Source organism: Pseudopipra pipra, chromosome 4, assembly GCF_036250125.1.
Source record: "Pseudopipra pipra isolate bDixPip1 chromosome 4, bDixPip1.hap1, whole genome shotgun sequence".
NCBI classification, from domain to species: Eukaryota; Metazoa; Chordata; class Aves; order Passeriformes; family Pipridae; genus Pseudopipra; species Pseudopipra pipra.
Genome location: NC_087552.1, coordinates 59,617,174 through 59,641,421, shown reverse-complemented (window position 1 = coordinate 59,641,421; position 24,248 = coordinate 59,617,174). Strand labels below are relative to the sequence as shown.

The 24,248-nt window shown below is 37.3% G+C and overlaps 1 long non-coding RNA gene across 1 annotated transcript in view; it reads left to right on the top strand.

The window, feature by feature from the left end:
- LOC135413430 (uncharacterized) overlaps nt 1–22,305 on the top strand; it is a 141,863-nt gene extending 119,558 nt beyond the window's left edge. The window contains exon 3 of the long non-coding RNA XR_010430231.1: nt 22,231–22,305. This is a non-coding gene — a long non-coding RNA (uncharacterized LOC135413430). The remainder of the gene's footprint in view (nt 1–22,230) is intronic.
- The last annotated feature ends 1,943 nt before the right edge of the window (nt 22,306–24,248 follow it).

Genomic DNA, 24,248 nt, shown 5'->3' with positions numbered 1-24,248 from the left:
TCTTTTCAGGGAAAGTTTTCAGGACAAAATGTGTCAAAAAACCAGACAGCTGTTTTTTGAGGTGTCTGTATTTAGTAAAATATTGTTTCCATTGTTTGGACTGTCCCTAGGATTGAATCTTCACCTAAGAGGAAATTTGGTCCAGAGTGAAGCAGCTAGGCTCTGTATCAGTACTGGCTTTGGGTTCCTCTTACACTGTGTTTCCAGGAATTTAAATAGCAAAAAGCGTTCTCATTCTAAACTAAACATTTCCACAAATGAAAATTATGTATTTATCATTATCTATCTATTTGACTGTGCTAGCATTGTTAGTGGCAGTAATGTCCATCATAAGTAATAGCTACTCAGCATAAACCTGAAGCGTAAGGGGTGTCCAGTAGTATTGGAACAACTTTTATTCTCCACCCAGATGTACGAAGCAAGGCACATCATCTTTTTGACATGATCTTGGTTTTGAAATGATCACTTCTATCTGATAAATATCCCGTGCTGTGAATGAGGTCAGGTAGTTTGTTACTTTTATCAAGACATTACAATTCATAGAAAGATTCTCTGATGTCTTCAATTTCTCTCACAAAAAAAAAGTTCTGCTTTTTGTGGTGTTCTAGGGAAAGATATTATCTGCAGTCTCTTCCTCACAATTTCAAGTGGTGGTGGTAGTAGCAGGTTTGATGCTTTGCTTCTTATTGGATAGGATTACACAGGAAATTGGTAGGCTGGTTTTCAGATGACCTCCACTGAGATTTTGGAATTTGAAATGGTTTTTCAGATCCCCCTGTGCCTCATTCTTCACTTGGCAGCTGCCAAGATTCTGTAGATGTCCACGCAGAGTTTGGGAGCTGTAGTGGCCTTCTTCCTGCATCCCAGTTAGTCTTGCATTTCATAGCCTGAACAGTTACTGGCCAGTAGCCACCACTGTGTCTCATGATGCCATGGAGTTAAAATAGCTCCAAGCTCTTTTAGGACCCTCTTACCTGTTCATATCCAAGCCATCTGGCTAGGCAAAGCTAAAGATCAGGAGGTCAGCATGGAAGTTCAAATTACCCTTAGTGAGCCTTTGGAGCCTCTCAGCTCCCAGCTATCTGGGATCTCAGCCAGCGCAGAACCCCTCTAGGAATTTTCTGCCCAGTGCAAAAGCCAAAGGCAGAAACATGCTGTGTCCTGACTGATCTCCTGATAATTCAAAAGGTAGATGAAAACACCAAATTACTTGTATATAAAAAGAAAAAAAAACACATTAGTTTCTAGATTAGTCATTGCTCATGGGAGGTCTGACTCATGAACACTTAAGGCTTGGGAATGGTAATACTGCAGTCACTGTGCTATTTCATACATAAAACTTGTATTCATGCAAAGTGAATTCATTGAAAAGTTACCCAACTTGAAGTCCAAATTCAGAGTCACAGTTAAAAGCTCAGCTTGAACATTGGCAGTTGTGTTATGCCTTTAGATGAAGTGTTAGAGATTACAGGGTAACACAAACTGCTCTTTCCCTCCTCAGAACATGACAGTCTGGTTAACCTTTGCAGTTCCCATTTAAGGTTTCTCAAAAGTGAAGGACAGGGTGGGATGCTATGAGACTGCAAGATGGAGTGGCTGCCATGTGCAGTGAATGGACCACAGGTATATAAGCTAGAATCACCACCAGTTGTTAAGTGGTGCTGTTAACCTGTGTAAAATAGCATGAGTTTGTTTGTGTGGCTTTGAGCTGCCAAAGACTGTCTCTCAGCCTTGCCACACTGCCACTCCTGTATTACCTGTGTGATCTTTGCAGTGCTTACCATACCCACACTATTTCCAAGACCCATGCTCATCTTTATAGCTGGACATGAGAGCTTGATATTTTGTCATAGCTCTTCACGGAATTGCAAAATTACAGAATATGCCCAGTTGGAAGGGACCCACAAGGATCACTGAGTCCAACTCCTAGCCCTGCACAGGACCATCCCCAAGAATCACACCATGCACTTGACAGTGTTGTATAAACCCCTTTTGAACTCTGCCAGGCTTGGTGCTGTGACCACTTCCCTGGGGAGCCTGGTCCAGTGACCAACCACTCTCTAGGTGAAGAACTTTTTTCTAATATTCAACCTAAACCTCTCCTGACACAACTTCAGGCCATTTGCTTGGGTCCTGTCACTGGTCATCACAGAGAAGAAATCAGTGCCTGTCCCTCTTCTTCCCCTCACAAGGAAGTTGTAACTGCAATGAGGTCTCCCCTCAGTCTCCTCTTCTCCAGGATGAACAGACCATGTGACCTCAGTTGCTCCTCATAGAGCTTTCCCTCATGGTCCTTCACCATCTTCATTGCCCTCTGTTGGAAACTCTCTAATATCTGAATATCTTTCTTACATTGTAGAACCCAAAACTGCACACAATATTCAAGGTGAGGCCACACCAGTGCAGAGCAGAGCAGGGACAATCCCCTCTCTTGACCGACCGGTGATGCTTTGCCTGATGCCCCCCAGGGCACAGGTGGCTCTCCTGGCTGCCAGGGCACTGCTGACTTGTATTCAACCTGCCATTGACCAGGACCCCCAGGTCCCTTTCCACGGCACTGCTTTCCAGAATCTCATTTCCCAGTCTGTCCATACATCTGCGGTTGCCCTGTCTCAGGTGCAGAATCCGGCACTTGCCCTTGTTGAACTTCATATGGTTGGTGATTGCCCAGTCCTCTAATTTATCAAGGTCTCTCTGCAGGGCCTCCCTGCCTTCAAGGGAGTCAACAGCTCCTCCTAGTTTTGTGTCAGCTGTTGCTCCTCACCCCGTTGGCTCTAAGTGATAGAGGACTAAAACTTGAGACAACATGCCTTATTGTTGTCAGCCTGTTCAGAGGAGAATTGCCTAGAAGGATGACTAATGTGGCTAATACCCCATCTATGATCTTAAATATACTCAAAGGCATTTAATTAGCATTTCTGAATTTACTCGATTAAAAAAAATTATGCACAAAAGTTGGTGTATCTTTAGCACCATTCCTAATGTAAGATATATTAACTTTTAGAAGCACCCACCTCTCTTTATTAATTTCAGAGGTAAGACTATTAGCTGTGAGTAAATATCTCAACTTTAGCGCAAGAACTGAAACCTACCCTGAACTGGGAGATGAAAACTAGTGAAGTGTGATATTTCTAGGATGCAGTATCACTTCCAATTTTTAATTTTTTTTTTTAACATTTAATTTCCTCATATTTGTTCATTAGTAAGCTAAAGAGTGCAAAGCAGTGAATGCTGCCCACCATAAACTGTTTTTCGCCATACAGATAATCAAAAGTGATATTGAACTGCTAGAATAGGCAGGCAAATGACAGCTTGGATGTCCAGCAAGCCTAGTGGCATTTCTTTTGTTTTGTCTTGGCTTTAGTTTTTCTTAGCTCTAGTGTTCCTCCTCACGTCATAAGGAGACACAGCAACAAAATTCTATAAACAATTTCACAAGCATGAAGGCCAAAGAGAAACTACTGGTGCAAGAGAACATGAAAAATTGATCCATATAGGTCACTAGTCTTCACACTCATCTGATCTCTTTCTTTATGCAAATTCGCTACAACTTGAAGAATAACTACTCGTAAATTAGTTAATCAGGCAAGGAGGAGCCTTTCTGAACTACATCTGATATCACACTATGCCTAGGTAACTAAGCTATTGTCTCTCTCAAAGAAAAAAATTTCTAGATACTCGGATATTCATAATCATTAGAATACAACCATTGTTAGCTTAATATGTGGTAGATTAGTCTTCAGGCATTTTTTCTTTTTTTTTTTTCTTTTTTTTTTCTTTTAATTTTTCCCCCAAGTATTGCCAGTACCAAATATTTCCATTTATTTAGTTATGTGAAAAGGATCACAGATCCATATTATCTCCTTACTAAGATACTTGAGAAGACTGACTCTGATGCTAACCTTAAGCCTTAATTATTTTTTTTTCTTATTAATGGCTTTGCTTTTTAATGCTTGTGAAACCCATTCTATGCTTGAAAAAAAAGAGCACTAGATTTTGGGTACAATACAATGCAATTTTTAAATGAATCCCCAAATATGAATTTCTGCTCTAGTTGCTGAATACAATTTTGACTCGACTGTGCAGCTCCAAATCTCAGCTACTGTATGGAGAGTTACTGAAACAGTAGATGGCGCTCAATAATCTGTAGGATTTTTAATCACTTTTTAGAAACAAAAAGGTTTTTTTAAACCTGTTCTCTTCAAATTAAAGTAAGGGTAAATTTAATGGCAGCAATGCTATAAATTACATCATTCTAATCTCCACTGAAGGGGTCTGCTGCACAAGAAGCAGGCTGATTAGAGATTAGAAACTCACTCAAACTGTGAATTTTCTTTTTTTCACAGTGCAAATGCTTTAGAGTGGTACACTTGTCAGGTTACTGCTAAATGTCCTGAATTATATTCTTGTTTTTTAATTTGTCCAAGTGTTTGATTGCTTATTATTCTTTGATTTTGTTGTCAACAACCATGACAGTCTCAACTACTAAATTTCTACAAAGAGATAAGCCACTCTGGCTTGACTACACATGGTATCTAATTATGACTTTCTGTGTTTTTGATGTAAAGACACTAATTTTTAAGGTTTGTTGTTTGGGGTTTTTTTGGGGTTTTTTTTTGGTTTTTTTTTTTTTTTTGGTTTTCATGTTAAAAATAAATTTCTGCTGAACAATCTCTTAGTATCTGGCTCTCTGTGAAATGTGGGGAGATGAAATCCATCCCTTCCGGTATTTTCCACTGGCAAAACAACTCTCACCTACAGTCTACAGCAGTCTTGTAGCAAAAGTCCCCTTTATGTGAGATGGAGGATTAGGTAGGAAGTAGACCAAAGTACCTAAAAGTACTCAACATATTTGGAGGAGTGGTGATGGAGGGAATCTCTATCCTGTAGAGCACAATGGCTGCACATGTATATGCTTATTCTAATCAATCTTCCTAAAACTACTGTAGCCATAAAACAAGCATTATGGACAAGAGGAACAAAAATGCTGAGTTCTTCAGTTCTGTAAGAGGGATTTTTTTGAAAGAGACAATACATAGTTCACTGACATTCAGTGGAAACTAAATTCTGTTACTCTCCTTTGAAAATACTCTAAACATATAAAGAATTAGCAAAAAGATGGTAAACAGAACTTGGTTTTATGCATTCCCATGTTTGTTTTTTTTTCTCAAAAGCACATCTATTTTAATGAACTCTTGATGAGATCTATATTGGAATATTTATGGCTACTTATGTAACTACATCCAGTCTAATATGTTACAAAGGGTTTTCTGGCTGTGCTATTTCTGCTTAAGACTGTCTGTCCCCTTTTTCTTTCCATTTTTATATTCCACCAAATCTTCAGCTTCATTGTGCAATTTTAGATGGCTACCAAATTCAGAATGGTTTAACATTGTGGATGGTTAATGCCAGTTATTTCTCCTCTGAAATACCATGAATCACCAAGTTCTGTAATGGTGTTGTTTTCTGGGTTATTTCTCATGTGAGATGTTTGCTTTCCAGGCTCCTGTTAATGTCCAAGATGTCTGTTTTCTTTCTTCAATCGATGCTTTCATTGCAAAAACATCTGGGCTGGTCCATTGGTTCAACTTCCAGATAGAAACACTGGAAACATGACTGTCAGACCTGTCATAAACTGGAAATGCTCCTGTCTTTTTGTTGACATTGGCACTGAGACTGCTGCACTGAAGCAATAAAAACTGGACCCAAAGGAAACAGGAAGTAAACCCAAGTTTTAGAGCAAAATGAGAAAAGCTTGTTTCTAAGAAACAGAGAATTTATAATAATATGTCTTCAGTTCTGTTTTTTGAGGGGGAAGAAAGCCCTGTATGAAACTGTTCTCTCAGTGCAAAGCCTTGCCAACCTTGGTAGAGAATGTCAAAATGTCATGAGTTTTTCTCCTCTAAAAGTCAAACCAGTGTATTACTAGACACTGAATTACCACAGCAAGGCCTAACACCTCCTGGGTGACTCCATACCTCCTCTCTGACCTCATGCTTGTCTGCTTTATAATCCTTTTCAGATTAGAAAGTGTCTTTTCTTTTTACACCTTTCTGATGCTTAACTCCTTCTGGGTAGCACTGGAAAAAAAAAACAACAACAACAAAAAACATTGGGAAATAAAAAAAAAAAAAAGAAAAAAGAAAAAAAAAATCTGTTGTTGTAGTGACAGTATCAGTATTGATTGAGGAATGTTAACTGGTACTCCCTTGATGCAACTCAGTAAAATAAAACAAATAGTGTTCTGACAAATACATGGAAGCAAGTTTGAACAGTTTTCCTTATAGCTCCTAGGGTATATTCTTTTGCAGAAAAAACAAGACAAGCATGGCTGAAATCTTTTCAAACCTACTCATAGGGGAATATTAATCTCCAGGAAGCACAATAAACACAGACTTTGATTTCCTTTTCCTTCCTTTTATAGACAACCCAAGAAATGCTGCAGAAAATGAGGAAACCAGAAGCCAGACAGGAAGCAATATACAGAAAATGAAGCACTGCAGGTCTTGTTAGCATTAGATAACCATATGGCTCTACAGAAACCATAGAATAACAGCCATCCTAATTATGGATAAGTGATGAAAGCAAGCTTAACATTAACCCTATTAAAACAGCAGCTGAGGGCATCTCATCACAATGGAAAAATGCAGTGGAAATGATGTCCTAAGAATGATACCTAAAGACCATGGTAATAATCTGTATATGGTCTTACAACTGTTATGTTAACTTGATTTGCTTTTAATGAGCACTAGCTTTGTTGCAACTCTTTTAGTAATGGAGATCCTGGTACCTTGCCATGGATTGCATTGTCCAAACAGCTGCAAACCTTGTTGCCTGCTCTTCATGACAATTCCCTTAATTCTGATGATGTATGTTGCATGGTTTTGTTTGTTTGTTTGTTTGTTTTTCTGCATTTATGATGTTAGCCGGCTTATTGAAATACCAGATATTGGAAGTTTAAGCTGTGCATACCTTTATGAGTGAGGCAATTCTATTTCCTGGGGCTAGGCAGCATTTCAGGATCTGCAGTAACTGAGCTCCCAGTGTTTCCTCTGCTGACAGTATTCTTGTACTGTAGCCTATCATTGTTTGACAGGCTTTTGTTTCAAAGGAACTGAGGAAAGGTATTGGTGCAAATGATCATGTGCTTTCAGTGCCTTCCACATCTTGACTTTGACTCCTCACCAATCCAGTTCTCAATTGACTTTATCTAAGGGAAAAGCCTCTGGCCCAAAATACAGACTATAGTTATGCTGGAAGTTTCTGGCTTACATAGAAATGCTCCTATTCTTTTCAGTCGTAGAGACTTGAAATTTTAGCCAAGTGTCATTGACTCATGACAATTTTGTTTCTTTTATGGTATCAAACTGGAAAATGGATTAATTTAGCAGTTAATGTACATCTGCTATATGCAGATCCATATGGTTACCCTGGATTATATTAATAAAAAATGGAACTTACACCTCTTTTCATATTCTGTGTTATAAGTAAGTGTCAAAGAAATTACCAGCTATAACATGATTTTACTATGCTCCTAATTTGTTTATTTTTTAAAAAAAGTGTGATTATTTTTGGTTTCATTTTTGTCAATATGTAACAGACAATCCAGTAATACTGTTGAAACACAAACTGGAGTTGTCCTGATGAGATTTTGTCTGGATCTACATCAGGTCTGCAATAAATTGTTATTCATGCTGTATTAGAGAATGAGTCAGTACTTTGAATTTGACAGGATTAATTCCCTAAGCAGTTTTAGACTTTGGCTGTAAAATACCTAGAGAAAAAAAAAATCTAAAAAACTTTTATGTATACTGTCTAGCATCAGTGGTCATGAAATACGTAGATTCAGTTGTCATGAAGTTAAAAAAAAAAGAGAGATTTTAAGCAATTCCATTTCTCCTCTAATCAAATCCTGTTGTAAAATAGCTTCAAGTTTTGAAGCAAGGTTCAAGCTTGATTAGCTAATGACATTTTGAGTTGGCTTGTTGGAATAGGAAGTGGATCAGAGTATCTGGGTGATGTCATAACAGGTCTCTGATTTCAGAGAGATATATTTGGCCTTGTAAATTGGGTTATCATGGTTATGTGAGCTAATTAGTCATAGTAAATGGATGTTTCAGTACTTCAGGGATTTACTGCTGTGTTTAGACCTCTGCCAGAAATACAGAGACTAGCCAACAACTCTGGTGCAAGAGTTATCTCAGAGAAATATTCCAGCCTGTATTTGAGTGCCAAAATGTAAAATAATGAGCCAGTTCCCAGGAACTAAGGAAATTATTGAAGGAAATATAGTACTAGATTGCTGCCTGCTGGAATCTAACAGAGGTGGGATCTTGCACAGGTTTTTCCTCCAGCAGTTTTCCATTCAATATACCTACGAAAAGAATCCTCACTTTGAAAGAACTCAAGAAAATAGCTCCTTCAGTACTCTTATGACCCTTGCAGACATACAGAAGAAACTAACCAAAATGAATGGATTAATATACTCTGAACAACATAAAATGATGACACAATGCATTTCAGCAGAATCACACTTGACCTTTAAATAATTCTATAAACAGTGACTATAAAATGTTAGTGGATGTTCTGTAACAGAAAAAGCAAAGTTCATTAAAGGTTTGTACAAACAGTTTGGACATATAAAACAACTGACCAACTGAATCTGAATGTGTGGGTTTCACAAACCTTGGATGACTGTGCAGCAGTGGTAACATTGAGTGAATTGGTGCATCTCTTTCCTTGTGTTTGGTCTTTTAAAAATTTCTATAGTGAAATTATTATTGTGAGTCTGAATAAGATATAGTTATTGTGAGTACCCCGAGGGCATTAACGATCCTGATGGCCTTATCATCTGTCCATGGGACCTCTATCCACACCCACTGCCTGTGGGCCCACGGACTCCTTTTCAACTCCATATTTTGTGAGACGACTACTGATTAAGGCGTTTCTTTTTAGGAGGATTTGATCTATTATATGAAATAAAACTAAGTTAAATGAAAATATCCATCCAGATTCAGAACAATCTTATTTGATTAATGTTTGGGAATTTGTGAAGCTTTTCATGATTTCAGGCTCATAGAATATCTCAAGTTGGAAGGGACACATAAGAATCATGGAGTCCAAATCCTTGCTCCTCATGTGACTACACAAAGCACAGAACACAGTTCCACTGTATGCTCAGTTCTACTACTGCAATTCAGATACTACATCTATATCAGATTCAGTTTCCAGCATTCTTTGCTCATTTGTATATGACCTGTGTTTCTGGTCAGACAATCATGATTTTTCTGAACTGAACAATGAGAGTAGTTTAGAAGATATCATGAAGTGTTACCTTAATTTCACTGGTAATTTTTCACTTAGTACTCCAACTCAGAAAAAATAAAGATATCCTCACAACTGCCAAAATTTTCTCCACAACAATCTTATTTTTCTTATTTCAGGGGCTCTTTACAACTTTCATACAAAGCATTTTGGAGTACTTAATAAATATTAATTATTCTTTGATTACTTTATTTCATTACCCATACCAAAGCTCAAGGCAAAACTTAGGAGCAGAGTGCCCCACAACAACTGCATACAAAGGAGGAGACCACATGTTTCCAAAACAATGAGGAATGACCAAGCAGCAAGATGTAAGAAATTTCTACTGGAGTTCTCTGGAGCTATGTCATGTGTTGGCAACTTTTTAAAAAAATTGTAAAGGTTGGCTTGCATCGAGTGTCCTCAACATGAGAACAAAATTTAAGTATCCTGGTTTCTGCTATTTGTTCTTACCACTAAATGGCACTTTCTCTGGAGATTTTCTTCCTGAAATAAAACTGGGAGTTATTTCAATATTTCCAGACATATCCAAGAGTTTTTATTTAACCTCTTAATAAAAGTGCAAGGCAAAACCCCCACAATCCATTGCTCCATTGCAATTTTTGTCATTCAGCATCAGTACAAGGCATTGATTCAATTACAACGTATCTTTCCAATTTGTTTCGTACACAGTTGCCACCAAGAGACCCTTGTCTAGACTGTGAAGATGGGCTGCACAAACACTTTCTTTCACTGTTCAGGTTGATTCATTAAGTGAAATTAAACGCTGCTGCAGTTTACCATCTTCACTAATCAGAATAAGTTTGGACTTTGTGTGACTTGCCTTAAATTTGTGAATGATCATAAGGTTCTGAAGTATTCTAAAACTTTGCTTTCTTCCCAAACAGGGACTGTGATTTGGAATTTTGACATTTATACAAAAGTTATTTAAAAAAGGTAACTCAGAAATGTCACAATAAATCCTTAAGAAGTAGGAAGGTATAAAACTATTATTTCAAGGAATTATTTATATGCCCTGGTTATGTGTCAGGTATAGTTCTCTCTGCAGCCCTTTTTCATAGTATTATATTTTCTTATCCCATTAAGGACTATTTTCTTTAGTGTGTTCCACTATAGTGTGTGCTTTCTGGCACATGGGTTTTGATTTGTCATTTAAACTTTACTGCATTTTGTTCATTATACTGCTAATATTATGAAACACATCATTATACTCATACTGAGTGTCACAGCTCCACAAGATCAAATCTCACCAATATTGTGTCTGAAAATCAGTTTTGAGTGAAACCAACACAAAGAGTATTTCTCCTACTGCCCTGCCCTTCCCCTGACTGCCACAAAAGATGCTAATATGGTTCTGCTCTTTTTTCCATTCTTTCATCCATAGGAAAAAATTCACATTTGGTTTCTACATTCGTCTGCTGGATTCTTTTCTGTGGCATGCAGCTCAGGAAGTTCCACTTCCATGCCTCTTTGGATTCTTTTCTGTTTGAAAAACAAACAAAAACCAAAATAAAATCCCACAAAAAAGCTTCTTGATCTTTACAATTGCTAAATTTCACCTCTATACAGGATTTTCCATAATTGACACATAAATATTTATGTATGATTTTAATGAATACTGAAGTGAACAATTGGAATTTTCACAGTATTGTTGTGAAGGAAAGTTTTGCTATACCACAAGTTCCTTTTCTATCAAACACACTTGTAGAATTTATGATAATTATTGTATTTTAATTGTTTCTTTTAATTGTGCCTTTTAAACCCCGAACTTTCTATCCACTTTGTATTTGCATTGTCATTCCAAAATATAGTCGTGCTGCCAGTGAGTTATGAGAGTTGCTATTGATACCATGTAATAGCACGATGTTGCCAACACACTATTACTTCATTAGAGAGAAGCTGGTGCTCCAATGCAATCTACTTTTACCTGATAGAATGAGGAGTGTGAATTTTTTTTTTTTTTCAAAAATATGAATTTTATGAAGAATGCTATCTTTTGTAGCTATACCTATATTGCAGTTGCTGCAATTCATGTTTCCTGAAATAGCTTTACATTATCTGCTGGGATAAATATGGCAGTACAGCACAGAGCAGCTGGATGCTCAGTGTGAGCCAGGCACCTAAATTTATACTCAGTATGCGAAATGTTTCTTACAGTCCATGATGAGCTCTATGCTCTTGCTGGCTCATGCATGTGTATCAGCAAAATTGATACTCAGCTACTCATGAAAGGTGGCACGGCCTTTGGGGGCCTTTCAGGGACATTTCAGAGCCTTTCAGGGCCCTTCTCCACCATATGGCTAGCACCATGTGCAAGGAGTGGGTTGATATAATTGATTCTGAAATTATTAAATTGATTGAAAAGTCTTGAAATTGGAAAAATAATATCTGTGAAGCTTTCTTTTTGGCATGGAGAGGTTCACCTATTTCACTTCACAGAATCACTGAGAAGTCTTAGCAGACTTAATTTGTAGCTGTTTCCCAGATGCTTAGCCCAGTCTATAGAAAGGATGCAAGCACTTGAACAGAAAGGCAGGATTTAAACTTCTTTGTGTATAGTATGTCTAGTATGTTAAGGTGGACCTTGTCTGAACTGCAGCACATGACTTGGCCATACTTCTTTTACAAACAGAGAAGTGAATACAAGACCTTTTATATGTAGCAATTCTTTTAAGTTTTCTTACTAAAGCCAATATAAAGTTTACTTAACATGAGAATGCAAGGTATTTCAAACATTATTTGTGCAAAATGTTGCAATTGCATTTATTTCAGTATTTCTGACATTCTTGCAAACAATATTGAATAGGTCCTTGTGCAGGCAAGTCTAGAGAAAACATGGTCTAACCAGAACAACTCCTAGAGTCATTATGACTTGCTGTCATGATGAAAGTGCTCAGCCCTACTCAGGGTTGTGGCCAATAATTGAAGAATAATCATGTGAAAATGCATATCACTATATCCATCCCATAATTAATAACATTCAGATGACCTCACTCACTTACTTTAATGAATGATTTAACATCCCGAGCACTTGCAACTATTTAACATTTGAAATACGTTAGTGTTCTGAACATTTGATGGTAGAAGAACATTTGAACAATTTACCATAAATATTTTTCAAGCATTTTATTTTTGTTACCAAATCTGGCATGGCCCATTTTCTTCATCACGTTGCCTAAGACTACAGTTGCATACCACAAACAAAAGAGGATTAAAGCCAGAGTAGCACATTTCTGGATTTGCATATAATCTGTTTCATTTGCTGTGAGACACCAAGCAGCTGGTTTGTTTTTTGGGAAAGGTGTACAGTTTCCTTTTAAATGAACATACAGACTAAAACATTTGAAGTTATTTATTTAGTAATTTATGTTGACACCTACATACTGTAGTACTTACTGTATGTCTGAAAAAAACCAAACTACTGATGAAACCTGTAGACTCCCCTGCGTGTTAAATCTTATTTCCTGTTTCCCCTGAGTGTAAAGGTAAATTAAAAGTGTTTCAAATCAGATAGGTTTATACCTTTTGACATGATGCTCTGATGGACTTGTGACAGAAGCCTTGGCCTGCAAGAAAAAATCTGCCTTGAAAAATACTTTATTTGAAATCTGGAAAATTCAAGCCTAGAATCACAAGGATGACACGGTAGACCTAAATCCTGCTATAAGAGATAGAAGAGGAAGTGAGCTTACACATAAATTGATTTTGTTTAACAAGTGGAAGAATAAGAAATTATGCATTCACAGAAGGGGCAAATAGTTGCACTCTTCAGACACACAAAATGGAAGATATCTCTATAGCTTCTGACACTCTGAGGATAATATGATACTTATGCAATGTAGCATCCAACAAGAGAAAATTGAAGAATTTTATTTTTTTAATGATTTCTTACAGTTATTGAGTTCATTTACTAAACATCTATAGTTCCTTAAAGAAAGGAAAACAATGTCTTTCATAGAATAATAGAATCACAGAATGGCTTGAGTTGGAAACGACTTTAAAGACAATCTAATTCCAACCACCCTGCCATGGGCAGGGACACCTTTCACTAGACCAGGTTGCTCAGAGTTCCATCCCATCTGGTCATGAATACTTCAGGGATGGGACATCCATAACTTCTCTGGGTAACCTTTTCCAGTGCCTTACCACCTTCAGAGTAAAGTATTTCTTCCTGATATCTAATTTAAACATACTCTCTTTCAGTTTAAGCCCATTTCCCCTTGTCCTGTCACTACATGCACTTGCAAAAAGTCTCACATCTTTTTTAAAGGCTCCCTTCTGGTGCTGGAAGGCTGCAATTGGCTCACCCCAGAGCCTTCTCTTCTTCAGGCTGAACACTCCCAATTCTCCTAGACTTTCCTCATAAGAGAGATGCTTCATCCCTATAATCATCTTCATGGCCCTCTTCTGAACTCACTTCAACAGGTCCACGCCCTTCATGTGTTGGGGCCCCAGAGCTGGACACAGAGCTCCAGTGGGCTTTCACCAGAGAAGAGCAGAGGGACAGGATCACCTCCCTCTACCTGCTTTTGATGCAGTCCAGAAGTCCTAAAAAAACACTTGGCCTTGTTGAACCTCATCTCACTGGAATCAGCACAACTCTCCAGTCTGTCCAGGTCCCTCTGCAGAGCCCTCCTGCCTTCCAGCTGATTGACACTCCCACCCGGCTTGGTGTCATCTGCAAATTTGCTGATGGTTGGCTCAATCCCCTCATCAATAAAGATATTAAATAGAACTGGGCCCAACACTGATGCCTGGGGGACACCACTAGTGACCAGCCACCAACTGGATGCAGCCCCGTTCACCACCACTCTCCGGGCCCGGCCCTCCAGCCAGTTCCTAACCCAGCACAGAGTGCCCCTGTCCAAGCCGCGGGCTGCAGTTTTTCCAGGAGTGTGCTGTGGGAGATGGTGTCAAAGGCTTTGCTGAAGTCCAGGTAGACCACATCCACAGCCTTCCCCTCATCCACCAGGCAGGTCACCTGATCATAAAAGGAGATCAGGTTGGTCAGACAGGATCCGCCCTTCCTAAACGCATGCTGGCTGAGTCTGATCTGGAAAACCAAGCTAACTATAATTAACCAAATTTGGATGCTCTGTTGCAGATAAGATGCCAGGCCTGAAGGTGAGATTTTCTGGTTTTTACAGACTTTGTATTATTAGACAGGTTCATTTTCATTTAGAGACATTTTCTTTTTCTACTTTTTTGTCTTGTGTCATATTCAGATGTATCCTAAAGACTTTTATGAAAGAGAGAGACAATCAATTAATATTCTGTCATCAGATGACTGCTCTCTGAATATAAAACATTGCACAGAAGACAAGAGAACTAGACAGGAAACAGAAACTGTTTTCCTTTGTAATGTTTTAAGGTGAAGTTGCAAATTGAATGAGAAGTCGAACTGCATGATTATATTCAGACGCTAAGCAAACAGACTTTAAGTCCCTTTGAATTGCGTTTGAAAACCCCTTAAACTTGTTTCCCAGATCCCAAGACAAAGACGTATGGTATATGTCTAACAGTGTGATTTTACTGGCAAGAAAAGTACTAATGATGAAGTTCCTGCTCATGGTGAATCAAAGATCACTGGAGATGCTTTCAGCTTACTTTTCCGTGTGCTGAAGATGCGTAATGAAACATACAGAAAAAATAATCCCTCTTTAATCACTGAATTGCAACTATACATATGAAAAGTGCCAAGTGCTTTCACCACTGGAGAATGTCTTTGATTTACCTACTAGATGACATAGCTCTAGCAATGTCAACTCCCTACTTTGAGCAACAGATGTACTTGGATCTGACCAGCTGGAACATCTCTTTGGGAAAGAATATCTATTTGGCACTTGCACTTCTCAGACACTTGTTACAAATCTAGAAATTATTTACAGACTATACATGTTCTACTCTGGAACAGATATTTCTTCTGATGCATTAAGATCCTTAAGATCTTAAGCTCTCATTATATAGAATTTTAAAGTTGTGGGTATGTAGCTTCTAACACTTTATAACTAACCACCCTTTAATGCTAAATTCTTGAAACTCTGTTTAATGTTCTTTTTCAAGGAAAGATTTTAGCAAGAACATCCCATCTGAAGGAGATGTACCTAGAGAACATAATATACACAGTGTTTGATATCACTTTGGAGTAAACTATTAGAGAAGACACAGGATCCTTCAAAGAGGGCCAAGCAGGACAGAGAGGGATGATGAAGATGAAGGAGGGATAAAGCACTGTTTTCTTGGCACCACCAACCCAATTCGGGGAGGCATGCCTAGGGAAGGGCCTGAGGGCACTCCGCACGATGGACAGTTTTTGGGCCAGGTGTAACCATAATGTAATAGTTAGATATGATGATTAACCAGTATTATAAAATTGTAACAGTTATTCTGTGTGCTTGTGCTAGATGTATTTTATGCACCTTAAGGCCTTAATAAAGACCTGCTCTCTCCCTTAGTTTAACAAACTGTCCAGAGAATTTTTCTTAGATTTTAGGCAACACTTCAAAATCTTAAATAATATCAATCTGAAAAAATAAGGGAAATCCATGATTAAGGCTGTCATCTTATACTTTTATTGTTATATTCTGTAGAAGAATTATAGGATTTGAGAAGAATGTGTATATATATGATGTTAAGCGTATCCTGTGAGACATATCATGCAGAAATATTCCTGAAAGCCAAGAATACTCCACAGGAAATTTTGTTGTGCATTTCAAGTAGACTCAAGGCTTTCTGAAGACTCCACGTTTTGACTTATGACAGTGCATGAGTGGGTGGTTTCCGAAATACTTGAATGTGACAACAATCAAATATTTAGATGTGGACTTGCTCATACATGCATCTCAAATGGAGGGTAGCTTTGATTGTTTCATTTTCTTATGTGTGTGGATAAGAGCAGCTCTTGAGATAGAAAGTGAGCTTAAAACATTATTATCTAGAAAAACTTAAGATATTCTGGAGTTGTGGTAGTGGTGCTACCTGAATGAAGCAACAATTTTCAGTTGTCATCTGCATTTTCTTGGGGAAAAAAAGTCCCTTTTCAAGTTGAGAATTTTAATGTTTTCTTTCTGTTTGAAACAGAATTTTTTTAAAACTGTGCTCTTTAATAAATTAAGATGGTAGTCCATCTACCATTACATTTTGTGCTGGTAAATGTTTCCCACTGCTTTTGTTGTTCAGCCAGAAAGCTGCATTTCTTCATCCATTATGAGGGCAGAGTTGAGGTTAGGTCAAACGGTGCATCCAAAGTGTTTTTCAGCTCTTGTTTAAGCAAGCTTTAGCTATTTCTGCAGCTGATTTAGAGTTCTTTGATCTGTCTCATTCACTATAAATATAGAGAAGATGTAACCATGATCAAGGCTGCAAACAAAATATACTGACCTTAGTTACCTCTGGGCTAAAATAATGATGGGATGCAGGAAAGGAAAGAAAGCAGGAACAATGAATTAAAGAACCTGATTCTTCGCTTACTAATGCCGTCTTGTTCCAGTAGATTTCATGTAATTCAGTAAATTTACCTGTGATTTACAGCTTTATATAATCGCAAAGAAAACTAAAAGGAGACGTGATTAATGTCCTGCATTTCTCATGTACCAAAAGTAAGTTAGATTAAATACATTACAATATACTGGACCAAGGAAACACTTGGATAAAAGTCTTGCTCATGAAACCTAGACTCTATAGGACAATGTGTGATTTACTGAAAAACACTCCTGCAGGAGCACTGAGCCCATTCATTGTCCTCTGCAGTGCTCATTGCCTGTTGTTGTCAGACAGAGAATAGTTCAGCACGGTGCTAAATTTTTAACATGACAATTTTACTTTCTTCCATTTCTCCATGTAGTTTTTCATTCCTGAAAATAATTTGCTAATGTTACTATGTTTCACCAAAGAGGCAAATTTTCATTCATTGGAAAAGCACTTTTTATCACTTTGAGGTGTCTGGCAGTAAATATTGTGGGAAAAGGTTGAATAGAAGATCCAGTGAGAGTGGAGAATGGAAAAAAAACGGAACAACAAAAGTTTCAAAAGATCAGAAACATATTTGAAATTCCTCAGGCTCTATTAGTACAGAAATCAGTGATCTAAAATCTAATGCAGTTTTTATAAGGTACATGAGCTATTCTGATCTTATGGGGAGATGTAAGGGCTCACAATATGCTATCAAGTCCATATAGTCCCATCCAGTCACTTGCATGGTTCTTTTGATTTGTTTCCCTCTGTATTCTAGAAGAGGCACATTCCTCTTACTTAAATGCTAACAGCTTTTTCTAAAAGTGTTTTCCCTTCTTGTTCAACACTTTTCTACTAGATTCTATAAAGTGATTTATACGTGATAAAGTGATTTATATTTAAAATAATCTACATCTCAAAAAAATACAAGAGGAAAATAGGAAAATCTACTTTTCAAATTCCAGCTTCTAAAATACAGAAGAGGTATAGGCATTTTCAACACACAATAAAAGGCAAGTGTGGGTCCCAGTATGCATCTTCTGAAAAAATAAGTCAAAGACTCTTAATAATTCTTATTTATTCACACTGTTTATAGGGATTAAGCAATAATGTTTTAAGTGATAGGGGTTGGATTAGTTGTTTTTTTCCCACATATCAGTCTTTGATTTAAAATTAGTTGTGTAGGCTGCCTGGTCTAATCAGTCAATATGTATGACTGTGATACAATACCTATAATCTGATTAATTATAACACTGTGGTAACTTGTGAAGCACCCCCAAGATGCATTTGAACTATGATGGTAATAACAACTATATTATTAATAAAATAAAATACAGTAAATGGAAAGTAGAGAGTAAAACTTTGTGGTGTAGATGTTTTCTGAAGATCTTTTTTCTCTCCATGTGCAGGTTCAGAATATGTAAGTAACAGAGAAGAATTTTGAACATATGGCTTGAGCAATGATCACAACAGCTTGCTTTGTTAAGTGTGATGTTCAATAAGACAATTTTTACCTCAGCCAGTTAATAGTTCTTTCAGGCTCTGAATAAGTAAAATGTTTAACAGCTGCTCGTACATTTTTAAAGTTCTTGAAGCACACTGTATTCTGCAGAGTAAAGAGTCACAGAAAAAACAGGAAATGAGAGAAAGTGAAATTTTGACCATGACCACTGTTGAGTGTCCACAGTTCTTAGAGATGTTCTTACCATTGTAAACTTGGAGCCAAAGTGACTTGTGCAGTAGCACTGCCTCAGTCTGGCACTACACAGATGACAGAAACTCTCCCAGTAAAGGTCAAATTCAACCTTTATCTGTGAGAGAGCTTATCTTTGAAAAAGATGTTTATTATTGAGGAAAGGCTGTCAGGTGATAAAGAAATTATCACTTTCCCATGTAACTGATTCCAAAGGGTAAATGCCACTGGGACTTTCAAAAAAGAAACACTTTATTTTGAATTTGTTCAACTTTTACATACAGTTCCAGTGTCCCTTTTCCTATATGATCAAAGCTGATTGCTCTGATCTCCTGGTATATATGCTCAGGAATTCCTTGCAAAACTTTGCAAATTTGAGTGGAAATAAAAGAATTATGTTTATTTTCAGAAAGTGCTGATATTGGCTCTGTCTAGACTGTTAAGCAAGTACTTTCTGCACTTAGGCTATGTTCCAAATACAAAGAGGAAAGTTGGGTGCATAGCCAAAGAGAAATCTACAGTGTGCTTCAATATGTTCCCCAGACTGGATCAATCAAAACTAAGACTTCTGGGCACACTGAGCAGCATACTTACCCTGTTGAATGTTTGCAATCAATAAATCCTAAGCCTTGTATTTAGTATTCACTGGGGAGGAACAACTTAAGAACACTAATTTGTTCCTTCATGGAATGTTGGAGTTGCATGATGAAAAAAGCCACTGGAATGTTTACTTCTGTGATCTATCAGCTTTTTTCAGTTGAAATGCTGATGCTTTTGTTTTCCTTATTGAATTGTTCCAGCTCATATATACTATGCACCTATCAAACCTAGTTTCTTAAGAGAATTGACGTCTACTTTTTATATTCAATATCTCTTATGTTGTCTAGACTGAAGGTAGACTTACATCCTTAAGGCAGCTTTTAACTTAGCTATAGGTTCTCTAGCTCTATCTGGGAAAGATTTTGATATGTCATTGTAATTTTAAGGGATTTGATGCCATTCTATCTTACTCTCTTTAATAGAATCTACAATTTCCTAATCATGATAAATCATTAAAAAAAGATTTTATGAAATAAAATATAAAGATAAAATGTTTTACCAGAGGAAATATAACTTTAAGATATAGGTAGATGAAACAATTGTTTTGCCTGAAAATTGGAGGAAGAGAGACATAAATCAAAATATCTAGAATTCTGAACAGGGTCTGACTACATACAGTATCTTAAATGATAATTTAGTTTTCTGTGTGGCTATGCTATGAATTTAATTTCTTTCTTGTGTGTCTTTCTTGATTTCTGATCTTATGCTTCAAAAGCAAAAGAATATTCAAAATGTTCATCTTCATAAGCCCTGTTCAACATTATTTACTTTCCGGGGACAAATAAGTTTGGATAGTAGATACTGCTAACTAGTGATTTCCCTGCAAGTGTCTTATTAATTTTACCTGGATAAATATTAAGTGTAACACTTGTGAATTGATGTAACATTAGTAATACAATTTATAGATGAAATGTTTTTACCTTGGGCAAAATATAGTCATGGGCAACAACGTAGTTGGTTGGAACTCAGTAGTTAAAAGGAGGAAATAATTTTATTTGAGTATGGCCAGGACACAGGGACTATTGCATTATGTTTGTGAGCAGAGCTATTTGGAAAACTAAATGCCTCTAAATATTCATGGCCTCAGATTAATATTGCATCAAAAAATGACAGACAGTGGCTGTTTCACTTAACCAGAAATACAAGACATTGCCAAGGTTAAAACAAGTTTAGTTCTTTCTTATTCATTTATTAAGTGAAAAGTATGTGACTCTGATGCTAATGCAGCACAATAAAAATGAAATCTGTGACAGTTTCCTGATGCCAGTGGACTACCCTGCAAACACTATGGAACCATCTACCACGGTAAAAAAAGAATCAGTTTCTTAACTTTAAGAAAAATATATTGATCAAAGCTGTTGAGTCTTTGCAACAATTAAATGATGAATAAAATGCTTATAGTGCACAGACAGAATATGTACAATGCATCTGCCTGTTATTTGCAGTAATATTGTTCTTAGAAGTGGCTAGAAACCTATCAAGCACAGAAATCAAGGGATGGAAAATATGCATGAGGAAATGGATTAGAAATAGCATACAATTCCTTTACTTCTATTTTTTTTTCTACTCTTCAGACTCCCCAGATGCCCAAACAAGATTATGTAATAAGTTTTAATGGTAATTAAAAGGACTTTGAAAAATCTTGGTAAAGTAAACAAGGATACCACTGCATCTAAAATTTGCTGAAATCCTTTTAACGTACTCACTATTGTCAAATTAAAATATTTGTCTACATTTTACATAGGACTAGGAGAAATCAGACAAGAGGGCAGGAGGTAATAGCTTGGGGGTTTCAGGAAAGTCGAGTTCCAGGTTGAGAACCCTATTGGATGCTTTGAAGCAACAAGCTTATGGAATGAGGTAGAAATAGGTAAGAGTTACCTGCTAGGTGTATATGTGGCCCCACACAGAGTTGGACTTGGAAAGCAGAAGTAATCATCTGGAAAGATGATTAACAAACAAGGAGTCTGACAGCAAAAGGAAAAAAAAAAAAAGCATAGCAAATCAAGATGAGGGCTCTGATCCGGCAATATTATGTACATGTTTAACTACACGCTTGGGACTTGTTGGATTTATAGGAAGTACTCACATAAATAAGGTGAACCGTCTGTAGAGTTGAGGCAAAGGGCCAAAGCATCTGTCCTCAATCTTATAATACAGTGATGCAAAATAAATTACCTGAAAAATAATGGAACCTTTAATTCCAGTACTCTGAGCCTTTAATTCCTCAGTGTATTATATGTGGATTCATTACAGTATATGCACTGAGTCTATTTAAACAGCTAATACAGCATGCAAAATAAACTTTTCTGATGTAGGAAATACATTCTCTTCTGAGTGAAAACTGAACTCATTTTACTTCATAATCTGGTTTATGTCTTCCACATGACCCAAGTGATTAAGGCCAAGTGGAATATATTTTTTGGTAATACTTGCTGTAATAGTCATGGGTTTAGCTTGTATAAACCTGAATGTCATTACTAATGAGGAAAAAGAATTTTGTTTTTAAGCAGAAATTGTCCTTTTAAGTTAAGGTTGAAGAAACTGTGTAATAATTCTTGCATAATGATAGTAACTAATCTTGATTTCTCTTGTTGGTCAGTAGTGTTTCATGCATAAATCACTGGGGATCATATCTATGGCTGACAAAGATGATGTAGTTTATTATAGCTTATTAGCCTAGAGATAATATTAGTATAGGGTGCAAATCTACCTGAAAGTCAAACCTAGAACAAAATTTGAAGGAGTGAGAGATCCATTGATTAGCTTTTGATTAGTTATTTAGGGAGGATTCAAACCACTTTTCCTGGAAAAAAGCAAAAGTTGAATGCTAGACAGATATCTCAGGAACTTAATGCATGCTGTAACTGACTTTCTCAATGAAACTGAACTATTAGAAGAAAGAACAATGGTCAGAAAAGTGACATTTCTTTTTCTGAAATAGCAGCTATAAAAGGGGCTTGAGCTGTTTGGTTACCTTAAAGTGGGCTAAACTTCAAAGTTTATAAGGAAGGAGTTCGAAAAATCAGCAGATAATTCCAGTGTATGTGCCATTACGTTGTTGTTGGATACAATGGCAAATTCTGGTCCAGAGAGGAAGTAGGGCATAATAGGCTAAGCTTAATAGCATTTGTTTACATTAAATCATCTGTTTTATACAGATTTTGACAGTGTTGCTGAGACTGTAATCTTCAATGTCCAGATTGGAACCCCTTCAATAGCATCAGAGATACAAGTGAGTGCATTTCAGTTGTCTTTACTTTTTGCAATTCTTGAACATCTGAGGCTTCCATTTTCTGCTGGCTTCTTTCTTTTTATTGCTTTTTTTTAGAGTGTATTAGGCTAGAGTTATTGCTGGTTTACTCTCTCACCTCATTGCTCACCTCAGGCCTTTACAATCCTTAGAGTCCTTTAAAATTTTATTTCCATTTTCATCAGGTGCTGGCTCCTCTCCATACTCTGGCATTTTAGTTATTCAGGGATGCACACTGTAAGCCAGCTTACATAGTTTGCTGTCACAGCCTAATATTCAGTGTTTGCAAGGAGTTTAACTGTTTACATTCATTTTTAGCAAATACTGATGGCTAATATCTGTTCTTCTGTTAAATGGTGAGAAAATTGATGCTTTACCTTTCCCTTCCTAATTTTTATCCTGAATCTCAAAGGCTCTGCTTCATGTTCTGGGTTAATAGCCCTTCAAAATTTTAATTTAGAAATCATCTGGGCATTTGGACAGAAACCTGATATAATTCATTCTGAGCTGGCATGTCCCATGCAGTGGAATACCTGCCCTAGAAACATCCTGCAACACAATCTACCTGGGCCCACAACTGAGAAGGTGATATTGGTCAGTACAGAGGAAGGAGTGGGAGACTTACACATGGAGACTCCCATGAAGATATTTTTGAGATCTTGAGGCACATCAGAAAATTTAAGCTTTGTGAAGATAGTGGGAAAAAAGGTCTGTGGTGTAGGCTAGATTTGACCTGTGTTGTGGAAAAACCCTTACTGATAGCTAAGCATCACACAGTCACTCACTCTCCCCCAGTGGAATGGGAAAGAGAATACGGTTAAAAGCGAGAAAACTCATTGATTCATAAAAAGACAGTTTAACATATAAAGCAAAACCTGCGCCCACAAACAACTGAAACAAGCTATTCACTCACCACTTCCCATGGGCACACAGGTGTTCAGCTACCCCCAGGAAAGAAAGGCTCCATCACATGTAACACTGACTTGGGAAGACAAATACCCTCACTCCAAATGTATCCCCTTTTTTTTTTTTTTCCCCCAGCTTTATATGCTGAGTGTGACACCATATGGTATGGAATATCCTTTGGATCAATGGGGTCAGCTGTCCTGCCTCTCTCCCTTCCCAGATTCTTGTACATCCTCAGTCTCATTGCTGGTCAAAATTAGAAAAGGTCTTGATGCTGTTGGGAGCACTGCTCAGGAACAGCTAAAACATCTCTCTGTTATCAAATCCAGAACATAGCTTGACACCAGTTACTGCTAAGAAAATTTACTCTGTCCCAGTCAAGGCCTGTACAACCTGATATTAGAAGACTTAATATGAATTTTAAATTATTAGAGGGAGAACATGGCTATGATGTCCAATAACCTCATTACCTTACATACCTAAATCTTGTAAAATAGAAAATGCTGTTTTCCTTATTTAATATACTAAGAACGGAAACACTGATTAAAGTTCACTCTGATACGAGGTTCATAGCTGGCTTTGGGCAAGTCACCTACGTTACATTCTGCAAGGTACCATTCAAAGGCGCCTTTGACAGCTTAGGGATCAGAGTGCTGATTTCACTGAGGAATTCTGCCCAAGCTCATTTGACTTGAACTGGTTCCTTCTGAGATAATTTTGATATGTAAACAAATCCATGACTTTTGACCAGGGTCATTCACCAATTCCCTGGCAAATAAAAACTTAATTCTAGGTCCTGCCATGGTCCATGGGGGAGAGATGAAGGATCGCGGCACTGCACAACAGGGTTCAAGCAATGTTTGAGGTGCAATGGCTCCTTTATTGAAAGTGTGTGTGGGTTTTATAAGCTCTGGTGTGGAATGCACCAGAAAATGGGGTGGAGCATGAGACAGACAACCAGGGAAACGAATAGGGGTAGGGACTTGGGCAAAGAGGGAGGAACTGGGGAAGAGCTGGGGA